The 20,448-nt window shown below is 37.0% G+C and overlaps 1 protein-coding gene across 3 annotated transcripts in view; it reads right to left on the reverse strand.

Moving 5' to 3' along the window:
- Positions 1–20,448, reverse strand: part of LOC139772839 (zwei Ig domain protein zig-8) — a 125,314-nt gene that overhangs the window by 55,239 nt on the left and 49,627 nt on the right. For 2 of the 3 annotated variants that reach the window (XM_071706818.1, XM_071706793.1), the window contains exon 2: positions 13,025–13,102. The gene's annotated coding sequence lies outside the window, so the exon portion shown is untranslated. Of the gene's footprint in view, positions 1–11,101; positions 11,289–13,024; positions 13,103–20,448 lie in introns of those variants that run through there. The other variant, XM_071706809.1, reaches the window with a different exon arrangement.

Genomic DNA, 20,448 nt, shown 5'->3' on the forward strand with positions numbered 1-20,448 from the left:
GGTGGAGTAATAAGACTCTTATCACCCTTATCGTTCGGGATGGGGAAGATGCTCTGAAGAAGGCAGCAACAGAAACGAGTTACGACTGATATTTGCGACCTATATAATAATTCTTAAATAAAATCGATAGTTGTTACATAAATATGCAAAAATTCAAAGTTGAAAGTTATTTTAAATATGATGAAATAAAAAATAAAATTTGAATATTGAATTTCAGAATAAAAACAAGGCTACAGATAAATCTTGCAATTCTATTGATTGACTGTTAATCGAGTAATTATTGATTATTGTTTATTGAATTGATTTTATATCGTCAGATTTGCAGACTTGGCATTGTATTTCATTTTTATTCGCATGACGAATACCTTAAGAGAAGGAAAAATGGCGAAAGTAATAATTTTCATATTATAATATAAAATCATTACTGCTCGTTATACGAGACACTATACTTACGTACCAGTGTATATGCTACCTGAAATGCGCGCGCTCCTTTTAAAACGACACGACGATAACCAACATTTGACTCGTTGAATATTTCCGTCACGTACACCGCGAATAACACGTCCGACACCGTCCAAGAAATGAAAACCATAAATTCCTGGAATCTCCATTTTTAGCGTAGCGCATTGTAGATGGTGGCTTCGTCAAAATCGAATCAGCTGCCTAATCTTGTACCGCGTGTTGCATGATGATGGTACTATGCGATCATCGCGCAATAATCTTTCATTGCAGATTTATTATCTGGATCCGTCTGCGTACAAGATGCTAAATTCGGAAGATTTTCTTTTCAGTTTAATACTTCTCTTGTCAATTGTGAGAGCATAAATGTCTAATGTTGATTTATCGGTAAATCAACTATAATATTCACGTTTACTGTAATGATTCTTTGTTATTATAGAATAATAATTATAATACATTTTTTAATATTTTTAATTTAATGTATAATATGCAAATATACATAAATGTACGAATAATTAGGATTTAAATCGTTTAACAATCGACTAACGAAATTCTATTCACGCATTCGTCATTTATTCTGGAGACAAACATTATCGTGTGGAGCATCGTAATAATTTATCTTTTCCGTTAAATCGCAGTATTTAGAAAATGTTGCCCCAGAGAATAGGTTCAACATGATGAAATTGATCGTTGTTTCCGAACAAATCATTTATTGTGTGTTATCGGGCGTTTCGCAATTTGGAGTAAATTATACTGCTGGTAAATCACAGGATTCAGTCTTGTGCACATTGATGCATAATAAATTTCTAATCGACGTCTTTGTTCCAATAATGTATTCACGAGTTAATAAAGTAGCGGAGCGTTGTGATCATGAGCATGCGTGATAATCATGCAAAGTTGAATATTCTGTATTTTATAGGATCGAGTCGCGACAATTTACAAGTCTACACTGTTGCAGTATATTAGGGGGGATGTGGAAATAGGGGAGCATGATACGAGGATTACCTGTGATGATGTTTGACCGCACGATAATTTATTACCTTGCAAACGCGTGCTCCTGACATCGACACGCACTATCCCATGTGACAGTTTATAGACGAAGTGATCATAAAGCAAAATTTTTATTTAATTATCGATATAACGCCAATTACACATACGCGCGCGCATTCGACAATTCCGATATCTCTGTGTACGTAAGTTACCTTCGGAAAATTGAATTATGCTACGAGCGACTACCGAGTTTCCTCGCAGAAATTATTGTTGGGCAGGTGCGAAACATATCTATTAGAAGTAATCAATATCTCCCGCGCAGTTAAATGTAATTCAATTATTATTTTACTGTTATTTTACAAATACAGGATGTCCCGTGATATTTGGTATAAGTCGCAGTCTCGCAATTTCCGGCGAAAATAATAATGCTAACTGACACCGTTGCAAGCGGCGACGTCCAACTAATCGCCGTGAGCGCGATAAGATTCGAGTTTCTTTGTCTTTTCTCTTATTCTGCGTCTTTTTCAGAAGTAAGTACGGTTGAAATATAGGGGGTAGCTATTCGTCCGCGTCACGGTAACTCTGTCGGCGTCGTGTCTCGGCCGAGAAAGATAGAGCACAGAGTTGGAACGGGACAACGTTTCCTTTCCAATTTCAAACTATTTCATATTCAGAACCCGCCCGTATGATATTCAGCAGCGAGGCATTAGCATGTAAAGGGTGTACCAAAGAACGAAAAGTGGCAGGGTGCGAAGGAAGAAGCGAGAATAGATGGTAGCGGTTGTAACTAGCCGTCCGCGTATCCCGTAATAATACTATTAGGATGCGGCTCGAGCCAGTGGCAGTGTGTCGCGAATCAGAAGCCTCGATGCATTGACCGTGAACGCGCGACAAGCGATCGCCTCGCCAAAACGACCTGTGAAATTTTCGGTTAGAGCGGTGAATGAGCGCAACCTTTCTTTCGAGAACTCACGCGAAAGCAACTAAAGCTTTTGTCGCGGCTCATCGACAACGGGAATGTATCGATCGTTTCGCCGCGCGGTCGACTTTTATTGCACGTAGATAAAATTTTGCCGTCGAGCTTTCCAGCAGAACGCACAAACTCATAAATCGCCGTTTATCCTATCGCGTGTTAATTCGGCTATCTATTGTGCCGATTGCGACGCCTCGTATCTGGATTTTTTTACGATAAGCTTCTGCGGTTGCAGTCGAGCAATTTCTTAGCGACTGCTTTTAGTGTTGGAGCAACGCATTGTTAAAGAAATGTGAAAGATCTGCGAGAGAAACGTATAACATTACATCGTATGCATTACGCAAACTTAAAAGCTTTTTCTTTCTTCTTGAAAAGTCACATTTTTCCAGATGCAAGATATGCATTCGCATTGTCAATTTATCATTGTGTCGTTTTGATTTACGGAATGTGAAACGCGATATGTTCAATGGAACATTATCACGCGACACACACACTGTACTTCACATTAAAAATATTTTATATATGTGCGTTTTAATGTAGCATCTTTTGAGATAGGTGTAATGGTGCTACGGTTTGCATAATTATCGCTCGCTTATTATTATGGAGATACGAAACTGATGATTCAATTTGATGAGACTGCATATCTGTCCGACGAAAATATCGGTACTGGTTCATTAAAAACGAATTAGGCGCGTGCAAATTATATCGATCGCGCGATAATCGCTGTCGAATCAAAATCACGCCAATATATTTAGAAAGCTATGTCCAAGAATAAAACGACAAGGGAGATGGAGGGAGACCAATTAATCCGATATGACGCACTCGGAAATATCGAGTACCGACAAGCGTGAAAGAGCGCCTTCTCCGATCTCAAATTGGCGGACAGAATTGACGGTTCGGTTTGATGAGAACGTGCCGGTGACTTTTACGGGCCGTGAAATTTTATCGTTGTACCGAGAATGGAGTACACATCGTGAGTTGTATTGCCAGCAACTTTCATCACGGAGCTAAAATTCATTGCGACGATGAAATATATATCGTCAATCCATTATCTTGCATCCGCGCTTTCATGAAAATCTGAGAATGTCATATGTCAATTGAGATCTGAATATTCACATTATATATATGAAAATATTATTAATTAAAATTGATATAAAAAAATGTCGTAATTAACTGACAAAGTTTCCAGTAAATAATTATAATTAGTAATTATAATACAATTATAACTAATTACAACTAATTCGTGTAAGTAATTACTCGTATATTATTATTTAATTAAAACGATCCAGTCTGATAAATTACATTCTCCTACATAGCTCCAGAAGTAAAGCGATAGATTCAATAATCATTTTCTTTCGACAAGATATCGTGTAATTATTTTATTGCGACATAATGATACTAAATTTACAATATACGTTTCTGTGCCATTATTATCGATTTGTGGCAAATGTCGCGTCTTTTTTCCAAAACGCAGCTCGGAAATCGTTCATTAGAAGCGCGGAAATTCCAGTTACAGTTTTCCACGAAGTTTGACATTCGACGCACAACGGAGCGAAAGCAAATCCATCGTGAAACTTAGTCTTGCTCTACATGCTAATATCTGTCCACTGAATATCAAGGCGACATGCTCGAATATTAAATCGCGGAACTCTCAGGACAAACTCGAGCATGATGGGCCGCTCGTTCTCGCGTTGAGGTGCTCGGCGATGGGAGGCAGATAGAACGGCTGAAAGATACATGCCTGACAGGTCCGAGAGACCTGAGCCCAGACTAACGAACTGCTAGTTTGTACGGCTACGGTGGTTAGGTATCACTCGCACTTAATATGGATGATGTGTATCAAAATACGTGATATAAGTTCTGTATCGCTCTACATCACGTTGTACAATTTATATTGTTGTTTCGAGGTAAAATTGGGGTATCATCTTGACAATTAATTTATATTAATATGTCCAAAACTTTTAATAAAACACTGTCAGATATATTAATGAATATACTCTGATGCACATACACACATCCGACATTTATATTATTTTCCTTGATAAAGAACGCTGTTTGCTAAAACAGATCAAATCAGGTTTCAATCAATTGACTCGAACAGATTTTATTGATTTGTAATTTAACGATTTAAACATATATATTACATTATTGCTCTCCGGTAATTGCAAATCAAGAAATATTATTTTAAATAATACATTTACATTTTTTAATACAATTAATATTAGTTTTATTTTATATTGTTTCACGATCAATTACGAGAATGTTGATTTAGTTAGCGGAACATATTATTATCCCTCGAACGAAATTATGAAAAAGTTTGAGTTGAATTTCTATTGTTAGACACGGCAGCTTTGCGTGGTTGGACGTGAATTAACGTGCACTTACACGGTACCGTGACGAATTACACTGATGGAGACCATTGTTAGAAATACTGCAAAATACTGCAACAATAGTATCTATCTACCCAATTTCCAAGGTCCATCTTTTTGCACCTTAGATAATGGAATATTTATTTTTTTAGCTTTTGCGTAATATCAAATAATAACAACAAATCACAACAATATACATTAATAACGTATATTGTTACGCAGCGACCTGGTAATCAGAAATCAACAAAGCTTGTTTGAATAGTAAATTAATATCATTGAACGCGTGAACAATCGGATATCGATATATCGGGGCGACAATATACTCATTTTCGATAGATGATAGGTTTACCGGCGAGGATGTGTACCGTTGGATTAATAGAAGTAAACAAACTTGCTTTCTCTCCGCACTATGATGCGCCGTGATAAATTATATCCAGTGTCGGCAGTATTGTTCTACAAACGATCGCTATCTATTGCGTGCAATCCATTCTTGAATGCCCCGCACAGTCGGATATTAATCTCTCGCGAAAGTGATGGTACAATAAACAACGTTGCTTTAAGTAAAAAATATTGTCGTGTGAAATTTTTGGAAACAGTCACGCTACTAGGAGAGCTATATGTTCCTAAATTTCGAAGGTTTAACTGGAATAATAGAATAACTAGGATTTTATAATATAATATTTTTTTTAAATATATTTCCGAAGGAGAAAATTTAATTATTTGTCGCGATCCGTCAAAATTTTATTACAATTGAAATATTTTCATTAAACGCATAGTGAAATAATGGTATATCAATTTGGCAAGATGCATTATCGGTGTCAAAGTGCTTGATAATAAAGTTAAAACAATCTACATCTTTGCGCAACAATCTACAATTCCTTTTAAATTAAATAATTTAGCGATCACTAGAGAACAAAATTCGCATGCGAGATGGTAAGATAATATATAGAAAGCTTTCGTTTGGTCATAGTTTGCAAAAGTATGAAATGGAACAGTCAAAAGAATAAACCGAGAAGGCGTGAAAGGAACAGTATTTGGTCGCAAGAGAAAGATGAATGCTAACGAGAGAGCCAGAGCTGCCAGCGTGCAGCCAAATAAAAGGGGAAGGAAAACAGCGCGGAAATGCGATGTACGCTCGTCGAGTCGAATATGGTGAACGAAGCGGAGAACGAAGTCGCGGAGGCGATGTGTCCTGCCGATGATAATAATATGCATCCTGGAAAATTACATTCTCGTTACTTCGTGGAGCGACTAAATGTCGCACGAGAGATCCGGTTAGAGCTCGAGTGCGATGGTGGAGAAGAAGCTCGGAAGCGGATGTAACCAAGTGGCGGCAGCTGGGAAACGTGAATGTATTTGCGAATGTGCATTTGGCATAACGATCTTGGTCTTTTATCACGCAAATGCAAAAAAGAAATCGAAACAGTCGGCTCTTAGATCGTTTGTAAATAATGACTGAAAAGAAATGAAAATTAATTAAAATAATTTTTATGTATTTCGTCTATTATTTTAAACTGTAAGCTACAAGACTTTTAATTTGATATACAAGTCTTATAATTATTTATTTCTAACATTGCTAAATGTTCTTCTTTTACGATTTTACATAAATAAATGCGTTTCATCATGTGATTAATTATATAGATTATACGCGTAATATTGTACTTAGGGGGCTCCGAAAAAAATATATTATACATATTTTTTACCAACCGCGTTACTGAATACTAATGACCTAACCGTGTTAGAAGAAGCCGCTGAGAAATTTAATTTCAACGTGACAGTACGCTTCTTCGTTAAGCTTCTTAAATATGAATTGTAATCACTAAGCGTACGTAAAACTTTGGCATAACTTCATTGCGGCTTTGTGCAAGCCTTTACGCGCGCCGTCTTATGTGCATTTTGCACGAGGTTTTTCTTCTTCGTGCTATTCAACGGAGATCGGATCGATAGACAAGATTTTTGCTATTTGGCAACAACACCGTAAACATTGTGGTATTCGTTCCGGAAATCCGTGAGTGGAAAATTCGGTCAGCGGATTGAATTTCGTTGCCAAATATGTCAGTAGTCGCGAATAACGTTTGGGAACACGTTACCAGGAATTCTATTAAGAGGAACATGAACAGAATATTCGTTCTTTTGAAATTGCTTGGGCTATGCTAAGAAAATAGCATTGGAAATAAACTACAAAATTAAATAGAAGTGAATAAAGCGTGTTTATATAAAATAATACAAAAGAAATCAGCGAATTGAGTTTTTATACGCAGACTGTGAGCAAATAATGTTGAACGTTTGTGTGAAATTAGTCGTACGAACGCTTTCAAATTGCTCACTAATCTTCAGTTCTCAACTCGAAGTAAAAACTTTTTTGCACTGATTCAGGGTAGTACTTTGAGTCCTGTAAAGGCTCGGATAAAAAGGAGGATTGATTACGCCAGATTTTCCTAGCTATTTGTATACGCATACCGAATAAATCGCGACCATTAAGAGTCGTTACGAATCGAAGAGAGAGTTTTGTGAACTCGCGTTATGGATCACCCAGGTTGCTAAGATTTTGCAGCAACTTCGCAAGTACCCTCTCTCGTTAATCATGGGCGATACTTGTCAATAGGAAGTTTAGGAGAGTAAGGCTAGCGCGTAGTTAGAGCATTCTCCGCTTTGTTAATTGATGAAGGGCTTTTAGATAAAACTACAAAGTAATCATTGATGAAATCGCCCTTGAGCGAGCAAGTTTTAATCGTGAGTAGATATTCAATTAACAGCAAAGAAATTAGTGTAAGAGATATCTTCGCGAAAAGTTTTTCCGTCTAAATCGTGACAAGCAAGGCGCATATCCAAATGGAAAGCATAATGAATAAACTTATAAATGGTGGGGAAATGGAAATTGTAGCGGGCAAAATTTATTTTTCACGTTTTTTATACACAATAAAATTATGATACTGGATTTATAACGACCGTTTAAAATACAATCGTAAAAATGGAGATTTATCGACATCTCCCGAATCGTAATAAAAATGAATATAAAGCTGAAGCGCGTGAAATGACTCGTGAATATTAAAACTGGTTAGAGATTTAAAAATCGCTCGTTTACGCACTTTTTTCCGCGAACCTCTATTTTATTCTAATTCTTGAGTAAAAAGCATGCAGGAGCATTAATGGCGGTCGACGATAATAGATGGATAAGAAATCTTTGCGGCGCGGGCGTGAGCAAACTTTCCGGAAAGCTGATCGTTAAGTTACTTTTTTCGAAACTGGAACATTAATAGAAAGTAGGATAATATTCTATTCCTGAATTATCCATTAGTTTAAAATTTTTGCATAAATATATCACAAATGTTAATAGTGGTTTGAATTAAAAGATAATTTTAATTGGAAAGCAGAGATACGTAGGAATTTAATCTTCTCGCTGACATTAATTACATTCGTGGCGCTTAATTTCTATCATGCTCGTTACATAAATTTCCAGCTGTCACCGTTTTATTGGAAAGAAAGCTATGCAATAAAGTAGACTAAATTCGTTAAAAACAGTATTTACAGTATAAAATTTATTTTGCAGTAATTATTACTATGTTATTTCGCATTATCTTGCGTTTTGGATGAATGCGCAGTCTAATTTAATGTCATTTTATTTTTATATAATTACATTCTCATTCTCACTTATTTCTCTCTCTCTCTTATCTCTTTGAGATAATAGACTTTTTTTAAATTTTGCATAAATTGTATAATGCCGATAGAGTCCCATATAAACATAAATTTCAAACCGCATACTATGCGTTTACATTTAATGGGAACTTAAGTTTGCGTTCCATTTGAACGGAGTTTCCTGTGAGCGATTAGTACAAAACGGAGCGTGGAATATTAATTGACATCGAAATGGCAGATTCGCTCGATTTAGCATCAACGAAATTTCACAGTTGCATGGCTTTCACATAGAAACACGATCCTTCAATCCAGTGTTATATCTGCCGCGCTTCGAAGCTAACAACGTTAATGGACGTTAAGCGTAATGGAGAGCTAATTATAACGACGTACTGGGTTATATTTTTCTGTCGTTCCAGCACACGGTCGTGGTTATATCGAAACGATACCATAAACTTGTAACGTAACGGGCATACCACGTTCAAGTTAAGCACCGTACTGTGCGCCGCAGCTGTCAGTACGCATCGAATACGGCACAGCCGTATGGTGCGCGTTACATGCTTTACCCGTTTTTCTCTTTTCCATTTATTTATCTTTAACAAGGCTCAGCGCTTTTTGGTTTCACCTTGTGCCGTATACGTATCCGCGCTTTTCCATATCCCGCATTTTAACCGATCCGCAGCGTCAATAACGCGAAGCTCTTGGAAAACATCCAAACTCGCTCGGCTGCATACCACTCGCCCGTTAATTCCAATTTATAGTTTACCGCATAAAACCGTATAAATATATGCGGGCTCTTAAGTCGCAGCGTGCCCCTGGCTTGGACGGGTCTTTTATGGAAAATTTGTCTGCTTTCCATGGAACGTTGTTCGCAGCTCACGATTTCTGATCTCTCGCGATTGTTACTTGATCAATTATCCCTTTCTCCTCTCAGCAGCTGCTGTAACAATAGTGTCATTGTGATGGATTAACGATGATATACGAGGTCAGTGTTGTTATTACTCGCCGCACCGCAATAACCCGCACTCATTGGATATCACTGTCATCCAGGTCGGCTCGTCTCCGGTCTAGCATTTTTGTAATCCAAATTCAATAAAAATGCAGTTATTGTGATAGGCACTCACTTTTTCTCCAGTGTTCTCGTTTATTGACACTTGTGTCAGTAGCGAATCAATTCGTTTCGCGTTATCATTCATGCTATTCTACGAATGTGCGTCGGATATTGTATACATTGGCATTGTTTAATAAGAGATGAGCTTTCCGCACGGTGCCCACGGTGGGGTTCTTTCAATTTTGATCAGGATGGATATTGTTCGGTCGCATCGTAAAAATGGCAATCGAACCGTAAGGAAATGCAGTTTATTTAAATTTGATGAACAGTTCAATAGTCTCGTTATTTTTATTACAGAAGTATACTGTTGCACAAGGCATATTGAAATAAGTTATAAAATTATTTCGAACAGAATACCTATACTTAGGATATAAGTACATTTTTGTGCATCTCTTTATGTATCAAATTTTAGAGTAAGTACAAAGTAGTAAATCAACTTTTTTACCCATTGACTTGCACATACATTTTTCGTGTCATTAACAAAGTTTTGACATCCTGCAGATAATTAACAGATGCTCATATATTATTACGGCAATCCATTAAGATTAAACATACGGTATTACCTGCGATAAATCATTATAAATCTTTTGTTTTGCTACGATTCGAAAAAACTGATGTCATATTTGTTTTGCGCACATGGACTATCTCTCGAGCTTGCGAACATATAAAGCACAGTGCGTTTTATATAAATGATTGTGTGTGAAATAATCCTGTTTTACAGCTGTATGAGAAGTTTTTGTCTCGAGTATCACGTAGTGCTGTCGGGAACGTTAACTATGAGAAAGATGGGGGTATGGTGTTAATGGGATGGAAGTTATCAGCGATATTATTGCACGCCTTGGCATCTCCATCGTGTAGCTCGTTGTCGCGCGCTCTCGATAATGGACGCGCAATACGACGCATAGTATGCGTCGTAGTGCATAATTTACGCGCAAGCCACGACCATATTCGGTTAGATGCCTTTCTAGAGGTCGGGCATACTCGTGGATAACCCTTCAGGAATTTCTAATCGAAGCTGCTCGTCGTGATACACTTGGCGTGAATTCACAAGCATCGGATCTATCACGCTTGGCAATTATTAATGTAAAGCTAGAAGCTAAATGCTGAAGTGTTGTCAGTACGCCGTTTACGTTTTTCACATTGGATTTGATTTTACAAAATTTCTTTGATCTCCAATCGCTTATATTTCAAAAATTAATTAGACATAAAATAAAAATGATATTTTTTTTAGTTTAATTACTATTGCAGTAACAATGGTAATGTAAAGCCTATATATTTATGTTCACTGTAACATTTTCACAAATTTTAACGCAAAATCTGAGACAATTCGCATTTCAATATTTAAACTTTTAAATTTGGACATCGGGGATTTTTGTATTAACTATATATCGTTTCGTGTTAGGAACTTCAATGATACGGTATATCAATGATAGATGCGACTTTCTATCGAAGTTTATTGTCGTTTCACAAGGTAGAAATCAGCTTATCGAATAAGCTTTGTTTATTATCAGAGTCCTCGGAGTATCCCCAGTTAAGTTTAGGATGAATAGCTGTTATTCCACTCACGTAATTCGCATTTCGAGTTCAAGGTTGAAGTTTCGTTGCAAGCTCTATTTGCAGATCATAGACCAAGTTCTAGTGTTCCGTATACGCAATCGCGTCCATCCGGATGTTTCCACCCGGATCCGCTCGTTTAACTTGCTGGATCCCGTTGACCGGGACAATTCGACATGACACTCACGAGAACTATGTCTCCCTTGAGAATGATAAGGCAAACTATAAACAGCGAACGTCAATGTGCAAAGCCGATGCCGGATATGGTGACCCCGTGCGTGGAGCGTTGCCCGGATAACGCCGAATAACTATACACGCGTGAATACGCACGTTAGCCGCGTCAGCAATTAAGGTAATGGCCGTGTAATCGTTGCGGTCGATTTACAGAAGGAATTTTCGATCCGTGTCGCGCGCGACGTGCCTCGTTCACGTTATGCCGAAAATTGTCGAATATCTCGCGCGCGTGCGTCTAATTTAACTTAATATTAAATTAATTATATGCAGCTGAATTAATTGTTACTATTCAGACAATTGTGTTATTGCGGCGTCGCACGCACTTTTGATCAACGTGCATTAAATTGCATCTAGTAAATTGTAATTATTTTATAGTTCATTTACTATAATACTCTCTCTATGATAGCGTGAGAATTATTGATGCCTAGTAATGCCGATGTAGAATTGCGTTGCACACGTGCGACATATATCTAGATAGAGTCGCCGGATATATGTATATATAGTATATAGCGCTGCACAGGTACGAGAATATATGTACATTAATACGAACAATTAACGTAATCGGTCTTTATGGCCGTATCGCAGAGAGGTTTCTTAATTGCACAATTCCATAAAAAAATTTATCGTTTCATTATGATTACCAGCATTATCGATCACGATACTTTAGCATATGCAAATGTCCCATGATGGGAAATGATATTAAAAATGGCAAAAAAAACGCAATTATATCTCAGAGTAATTAATTACACTTAGCCTTCCGTGTTGTTACCATTCTTGCCGTGCATTAATCTAAGTACACTGATATTAATCAGTTGGAACGTCGATGTAGTTGACCGTTGCGTGTGGTAATCGAAATGTTACGTTGAGTAATTAGCGGCAGGCTCAGGTATAATCAATCAAGGGTCGTCCGCGAACGAGCGGCGATGCATAAATACGTGAACGAAATGATTGCGAACACGTTCGTACATATTTATGTACGCATGTACATATACGTATATATTTATATGCACGCATACGTGTTTTGGGTGTGCATAATATTCCCATCGCGTATACATTAATGTTGCCAGTACCTAAACGCGTTCATAAAATCAACAATTCGGATAATAACGCGCGAGAGAGCTCGCTGCAACTGACTTGGGAAAGGAGCGTTTGTTAATTGCGAATGACCATTCATCCGTTTATCTTGATTTGCGAGACGTATTTGAACATCGTTTGAGGGAGAATTACGCGCCCGTCCGAGAAAATGCGACCGTGGACATCTAGCCGTATTTATTTTTGGTGCGCTCGCATTTTGCAAATTTGCAAGTCATAATGTGCTAATTCCGCATCGCGAGTTTTAACAAGATTTGTCGGCGTAACTTCGTTACGTCGGACGCCCTTCTTTATTATCCTACCGTTTGTACCGACACATTTTTATTCGTCGTTTCCACCGGCTGTAGAAATTTGCTCCACTCCAAACGACAATTTGCGCGTCGCGTGCGGGTGGGTAACTGATTAGTCGCTTTCGCATTGATTATCGAGCATAAACTGGCATACGAAATTTCGATCACGTAGATACGCATCTGTATTCATCCAGCCGTTCGCACATACGCGCATTAGCGGCCTCGACGAAACTTCAGACAATACACGATGCGTAAATGTCGCCGCGTGTCCCGAGTGGGCAAAGCCGAGTGTTAATGGAATACTTTACGCTTTACTCACTGCATGCTGGACATTGTGGAACTTTCTAGGATGTTCCTCAATGGTACGTGGCGAAATGTGACACTTCATTCCATTTAACTGCAACAAAAAAGCATGGACAATTAGCGCGAAGTTGGAAACGTAGAAAAATTAATATCGAAGTGAAGATATCTAGGGTACGACGTTCCATTTAGCGCTCGCAACGCTCTTAGAATCATTTCACCCTTGTCCTTTAGCAAATGTTAAACTCACGAGCGTTATTACGAGCGCCAAATAGAACGTACTCCTAATTATAAATTTGACGTCCGTAAAGACGAGAGAGAGAGGCTACATTGTAAATCTATTTATATCCAGCCGTTAATTCGCTGGAGAAAGAACCACTTTTCATTCGATATAAATCAACGTCGCTCGTACCAACTTTCAAGATCCTTCCAGCAAAAATTATTGGCAGGCGAAAGCTGTGTGTATCCCCTTTGCGCCGATATGTGGCTACGTATATACATATATACGATGTGGCTACGTATATACAGACCGTCCGATATATCTTGCTGTTAAGCTAGGACGCGCTTGACGTCACGATGAGAGGCCCTGTCAAGATTGAATGTAGAGAGAACTCTTAGATCACTTTTAAGGTAATTTGCTAGGCCGAAATGTTTTTGAATTTTCGCGTAATTAATGTTACATAATTTTCTCAAGCCTGATTTCGCGCAATTGTCACTATCTTTGTTACGACGAGTATTATTGTGTAGTATTACTGTGTCTCTCGACTCACCTTAACACTAACAAAATATTTGCTAATTTTAAATAGCAAGATTGGCGCGTATAATGATGAGTTGTTAAAACAGCTGCACGTCGTACTTGATAGCAACTATGTTAAGCCAAAAGCACCGTTTTCAGCAGCACCTATCTAGCTTCCGTGAACTTTAACCTGCCATGTTGACGGAGAAGCGTAAACTTATTACGGCACTCTCTGATGGACCACTTTTAGAGCGCAGGGCTGAGTAGCCGTGGTACTCTCGCAGCGTGTTACGTAGATGGATTCACCGAAAGACGGTGGATTTGCTCGTGTATCATAATCATCATTAATTTCATTGTCATGAGATCACGTACGTGGATATACATCAACGCGCGTCTTGCATTGTCGTATTTCACGTGGGATTTGTTAAACCGATCTTAACGCGATACTTTAATTATCGCATTATCGTAATTATTGAAAAAGACATTAGATGTCTACACTCGTGTTTCGTTAAATCTGCAATTTCACAAAATAACTTTATCATTTATAAAATATATGATTAGTATTGATCTTTATCGTAATATGATCGATTCTCTACATATCGCAATCCTCTTATTATCTTCTTTAATGCCAATAAATTGGAGCATTTGTCTGGAAGCTTTAAAATCGCGGGATAAAAGAATTAGACTTTGCACAAAGTTATTGGATGTTCTTGCGAAGGTAATCCTTACGCTGCTTGGATTGCTCGTCTGTTTTAGTATGATTTAAATGCATGTACTTTATGGTGGAAACTTTAACAAGGGAATACAGTGTCCCTTTGTTGCATTTATTCAATTTTATTTCAAAGACGACATTATTTCTCAAATATATACGTTGTGTTGCATTTTACTCGTATGTTTTTACACAAATGAGTTATAATGTACTATTATAAAATTGTTGTCACGCACAGAAGGTAGATCTTTTCGAAGTTATTAAACCGTTAATTGTTTTCATGTTTTTACAAAGTATTTTCGTTTGACTATAGAAATAAGATCCGTAATAATATGTCCAAGTTTGCGAATATGGAACAATTACGAGATGTTTTCTTGGGTATTTTTTCTAGAGATATGGACGTAATTTATATATGTGGGTTTTAATTAGATCATCTATTTTTTGCTTATTGCTTGGGACAAATTCAATCTCATTGATTTACATAGGGCCGTGACCTATATTCCCTTTGGCAAACTATTTTCCATTTCTCTCGCCGTCTCACAGCCAGCCAGTTTCATTTCCTTTTATTATTTCCTCGCACCCATGGAGCAGCAGTGAGCTGATTGGCGAGGAGTGGGCTGGTTGGGAATAATACTGCGACATGTTTGGCTTGCTGCTGTGCGTATTATATTTCCTACGAAGTACAGCTTTTTCTTTAAACATACACGAGCGTCCAATACTTTCAATTTTTATCCATAATTTTGATAGTTTTTTTATGATACAATGCTTTTCTTTTACGTTTCTATTTTCTCTTTTTTTTACAAGGTAAGTCAAAATACATGTTACAACCGGGAAAAGGGTGATTCTATTGTTAAAAATAAGTCGAAATGATAAAATGAATTTTTTTGAATAAGACCACGTTTTTGAAAAAAAGAACTTTGAAAATTATTCGAGTACGTGTGCATTTGACTGATATTTGACGTTACGGTTTTTGCTATAAACATTTTGTATGGTTTGTCTACTATTAGAAGTAACTAATTCAGTCAATTGACTTTTTAGATAAACGAGTGAATTTGTGTGAGATAATAAAACTAATTTTATTTTTTACACATGTATTTCTTACATATTTAGTTGGAATATTATATTGAAAATATTGACCGTTTTGTCATATGCAAAGTTGTATTCTGCGAATTAAGTTAGAATGGATTATTTTTAACGTATTCTATCCTTTTAATTCTTCGAATTTAAGAATAACTTTTTATTTAATTGTTCAAGGCGTCCTTTTTCGTCATTTTTCTCGAAAATAAGGCGTTATTAGAAAAAAACGTATTCTATTTCGACTTATTTTTAGCTATAGAATCATTCTTTTTTCGGTTGTATTATCTATACTCTATATACAATTTAATATACAATTACAAAAATAATGTGAAATAACATAGTGACGTTATTTTCGCGCAATAAAAAAATTGATGGTTTTTTTTATCTACGTAAAGTATATATAAAAAATCGGAATAATAGAAATACGAAGAATAAATAATATACAAAGAATAGGAAGTACAAAGGAAAAATTGCAGAAACGTTTTGCTATTCACATAGCTTTGTTGAGTCAAATAGAAAGTAAACTAAAACTGAAATACAAAATTCGTTAAAAAACAATGTTCGAGTGTAAAAAGGAACAGCATTGGAATCAACGATGGATTAGGTTTATCCGATCGATTAAGTTAAGACAAATTGTTGAGTTAAATATTACATTAAATATCCAATAAATTTTCTACAAAATCCACATTTGCTAAAAAATGAGAACGGAAGATATATTTTGCAGTAATCGATACAACGGCCATCGTTTATTGAGTTATACCTTCTGGAAACGTTTTTGAGTTTTTTTTAGATATCTTTATTAAAACATTCCGTTGATCAACAAAGAACGAATATATCGAAGGAATATTTTATGCCTCTTGAGGCACAGAAATCGTATAATAAAGATTCTGATATGTCTGCAATGCTATGTTTAATCTTCTTTATCCGCCATTAGTGACACGAATATAGTGTATTAACAAAAAAAGCAATATTAGTTTTTCAGGGTACAAAGCAAGCCGGAAATCGGAATAGAGGAATATCTGAATACCGAATTGCGCGGCATGAAAAATAAACGAGTCCCTCCGCTTGCTCATCGTTGTTTTGTCTAGCACAAAGTAAACGATAGCGTAAATAGAAAAGTGGACAAGCTAAACGAAGATGGCGAGATAGGCAGAAACGGTTGAATCGATTCGCGAACAGTCGAGTCGTGCCGACTGCACAGTCCACTGGTCAGAAGAGGCTTTGGTGCCTGCTTGCTTTGACGATAGTTTTTAGAAGTCGGAACCGTTCTGCTTACCGGCCGTGTAATCTTCGGATCACTGATTCGGAAATATCTTCGATTCATAGTGGTCGTACTTTCCAATCCTGTGTAGTATTTTTCATCTCATCGAATAAGCTCGTTGACTGTAATTCTCTTGATTAGTCATGTCTACTCTCGCTGAACATTATGCCGATATTTGCGCCACGTAATATCGTGAATATTTATTGCGTTGTACGTCAACACGCAATGGCAAAATATGCATGAATTGTTTGCATTTTATAGATATTATTAAAAGATGTACGACTATAATCTCTTCGAAAACATATAAAAATGTTAAATATTCTTCTCTCGCCTATATTCTCTCATATCTATTGCCGAGAGCATCTCAAAAACGAATATTAAGTACGCTTAATATTCTACAATAATGCGGAAATTACTGAATAAAACGTGATAAATTTACCTGGAAGAAGATTTCAATAAATTCGATACCTCCAGGCATTGCTCTCGAATCGAGGAGAGAGACTCGCGATACCGAAAGATTGAAATTTCTATTCTAGGAGCGATGAAGAGGAATACGTTAAACCCAACGATCTGTAAGCGTTTCAACATTCTTAGGAAGTTAGTGGAAAAAAGCTTTGGCGACCTAACATCATAAAAAAACAGAACTTTTTTTGCGAGTTAAGTAAAATTGATTTATCGAGTTGAAAACTTTATAAAAATCGGCCGTGAAGAATGATTGAAAAATTCTGTTCGTGTTCAACCATAAACGGATTTTACGAATGAATGATTTGAAAAATTATGAAATTCGGCCAAAAGTTGCGTGAGATTACATATATGAGAACTTTAATCTAATATAGAATAGTTATTTTCTAATATAAAATCTTCTAATTTAGACTGTACTTTACTTGAATCCTTAAGGATATATTTTTCAATGACTTACAAATTACCTTTCAAAAATAGCTTTGATGTTTGGCAACGACAGAATAAATTTTTTTCATCCGCGACACTCGTAGCTTTTAAAATATTTTTCTCTTTCTGCGTATCACGCATTGGTCTCACATATCGTCGTCCTCTCGCATCACTGTTCGATATTCCCTCTGGTTTTCGGAACTCGGCACAGATAATCAGCGTAACACGATTTGTTTTTCCACGTCCATGCCGCAATCCCAGTTCAGTCGATGTCTTTAGCGGAGATTCGAAAAAACCCGTTGGAATTGAACGAAACGCGAGAGACCCGCGGGATAACGAGGGAATTGCATTAGAGCGCGACTGTACACGCGCGTGAGAAAGATTGTGCCGTTGTAACTTCCGTTCGTTCACGTAATTACCGATCATATTTTACTATCCGAATGTGTTCTCCGTACGGCAATCAATTCGGCCAAACGATTACTGAGAAGAACTCTGAGAGCTTGCAAATTGCATTTTTAATAGGAAGTCGTTTAATAAGAAGATACAAAGAAACATATACATACACGGAAAGAACGGTTTGGCTAAAGTATCTAAAAATTTAGCTAGATACAGATCTGAAAATAATTTTGTTGCACATCAAAGTAATTAGAACACTCAAACTGATCTGAATTAGAAAGTTCAAATTGCTAAAATGTCAAAATTTTTTATAGCATTATCATCATACTTCAGCGACCTACTATAATTATTTTGATGGTGCAATAAAATTATTTTTAGATCTGTATCTAGCTTAGATACTTCAGCAAAACCGTTCTTTCTGTGTATAAAAACTCATTAAATTTCTAAAAAATATTTTGACTATCTTTGAATTTGCATGGCAAAGTAAATGACTACAATTTTTAGTATTTTTGTCAAATTATTTTACGTGAATTATTAGTCTACCGATAAATTTCGATTAAAAATTGTTGTCATTGTTAATGATCTTCTATTATGCTAAAATTATGACCACATTATTCTGAGCCTGCACTATATCTCTCTGTTAGCTGTGTTCTCTGGAAACTAAACTATAACTCGAAATATATGCGTCTCTGTTGTATAAATGTTCTCAAAATATAGATAATGGAGATATGACGCAAACCTAACAAAATTTATAAATTATAATGAACGTAAATTTGCTAAGATCTAATGTCATTTGTCAATCAGCGTAATTGTCAGGTTGTGATTATAGAATCAGATTAGAGATTAATCGAGAGAAAATAGTCGGCGAAGGATATTTTTGTATAACTAAAAGTTACTTTTAGATTGAATAATTCTATATTGCGTTGTACAGATTATTTTTTTAATTATCGGACATTTCGTTCCGCTAAGTTAAAACCTTGTGATGGAAGGCGGGAGAGAAAGGCGAAGGGAAATAGCTATAATCAGCCACGTAACTACGCTGATGTATATCCGACGTGCGACATGCTCCCGTTGCCGTTCTATTTTCTCGCCTAATACAACAGGGCCGTAGCGTTTTTCGAGCCAGTCGTCATTTTCGTGCATGTTAACTGGCTGATAAAGAAAGAAAAAAAAAATCCGTGTCAGCACGGGTCCTGTAGTGCCTGCTGATAGATCAGCAACGTGTTTTTAGCAATGTGTGCAGCACGCGCAGACGTGTTCTGACCCAATGCGACGTAGCGTGTGCACTGCTCCTTGATACGCCGTTGCACCGCGACTCGCGAGACGGCAGCGCTTTCCACCATAGATCGTCATTATCTCACGAAACGGTTGGAAAAAGAGGCAGGACGAAAAAAAAGCACACGGCGCTCTTACAGTAGCGGCTGCGGTCGCACGCGTATCTTGCTTTGCGGCCCGCCGCTCTGAGTATGAAAAGTTACATACGCGCGCAGATAGGAAAATGCCCCTTGCCCATAACAACCGCGAGCGGTGACGTAATCTATAGGGACACCTACATTTTCGGTCTGTCTTCGTAGGGGTGCGCGGGAGGGCAAATATATATGCTGCAACGGGAATAAAAAATCGCGACTGCAAAATCGCCATTTTTGAGTTAGATAACTGTCGTAACTGTCCCGAATGATTGATTCTTTAAATCGGCTACAAATACCGGGGGATAAAACGGAAAATACGCTGGCTGTTATTTCGATAGGGGGATATCGATATTTCCAAAGTTACTCAATATTGAAAGGCTTGTTTGTTTGATCGCGGCAGTATCGAAGGGTTATTGTGGTAATTATGGAAACTCAGGAATCTAAGCGCAATAATCATTTGTGTAACGTTACGCGTACGGAACTGCGATCATGGTACTGGTACAATGATACATCTCCGTTGCGCTTCTAATTAACTCAGTTGCTTTAATAATGAATAACAATATCAATTATGCTTCGTTATGCTGGTCCGCAATGCGTACAATATTATTCGCGCGTAACATTGCATTGGCCTGTACGCATCAGTCATTAACAATAACCATAAAACATACAGAACGAAGTACATGGAAGGTTGCTTTTGAAAGATAGAGAGGCAGTTCGTTCTGCTAGAAGAAGTTTAACACAAAGAAGTAGTTTAACATTTTGCAGGTATTATTTTACTTTGTTAGGAAAATTCATGGAGGGTAAGCTGCATTCACGTGAACGTTCTCAGAGAAGAACCACAATGGTCACTTTAACAAGCAAAATAAATTTTTTATTTCTGAAACAGAATGGCCATTTATTCCCTTTTAGATACGAGTATCTAAAAGGAAATAAATTAGATTTCCGACAAGGAATTGTTCCTAAAAAA

The sequence above is a fragment of the Temnothorax nylanderi genome, unplaced genomic scaffold, assembly GCF_030848795.1.
Source record: "Temnothorax nylanderi isolate EJ_2023f unplaced genomic scaffold, tnyl_v1.0 TNYL_tig0004_pilon, whole genome shotgun sequence".
Taxonomy (NCBI): domain Eukaryota; kingdom Metazoa; phylum Arthropoda; class Insecta; order Hymenoptera; family Formicidae; genus Temnothorax; species Temnothorax nylanderi.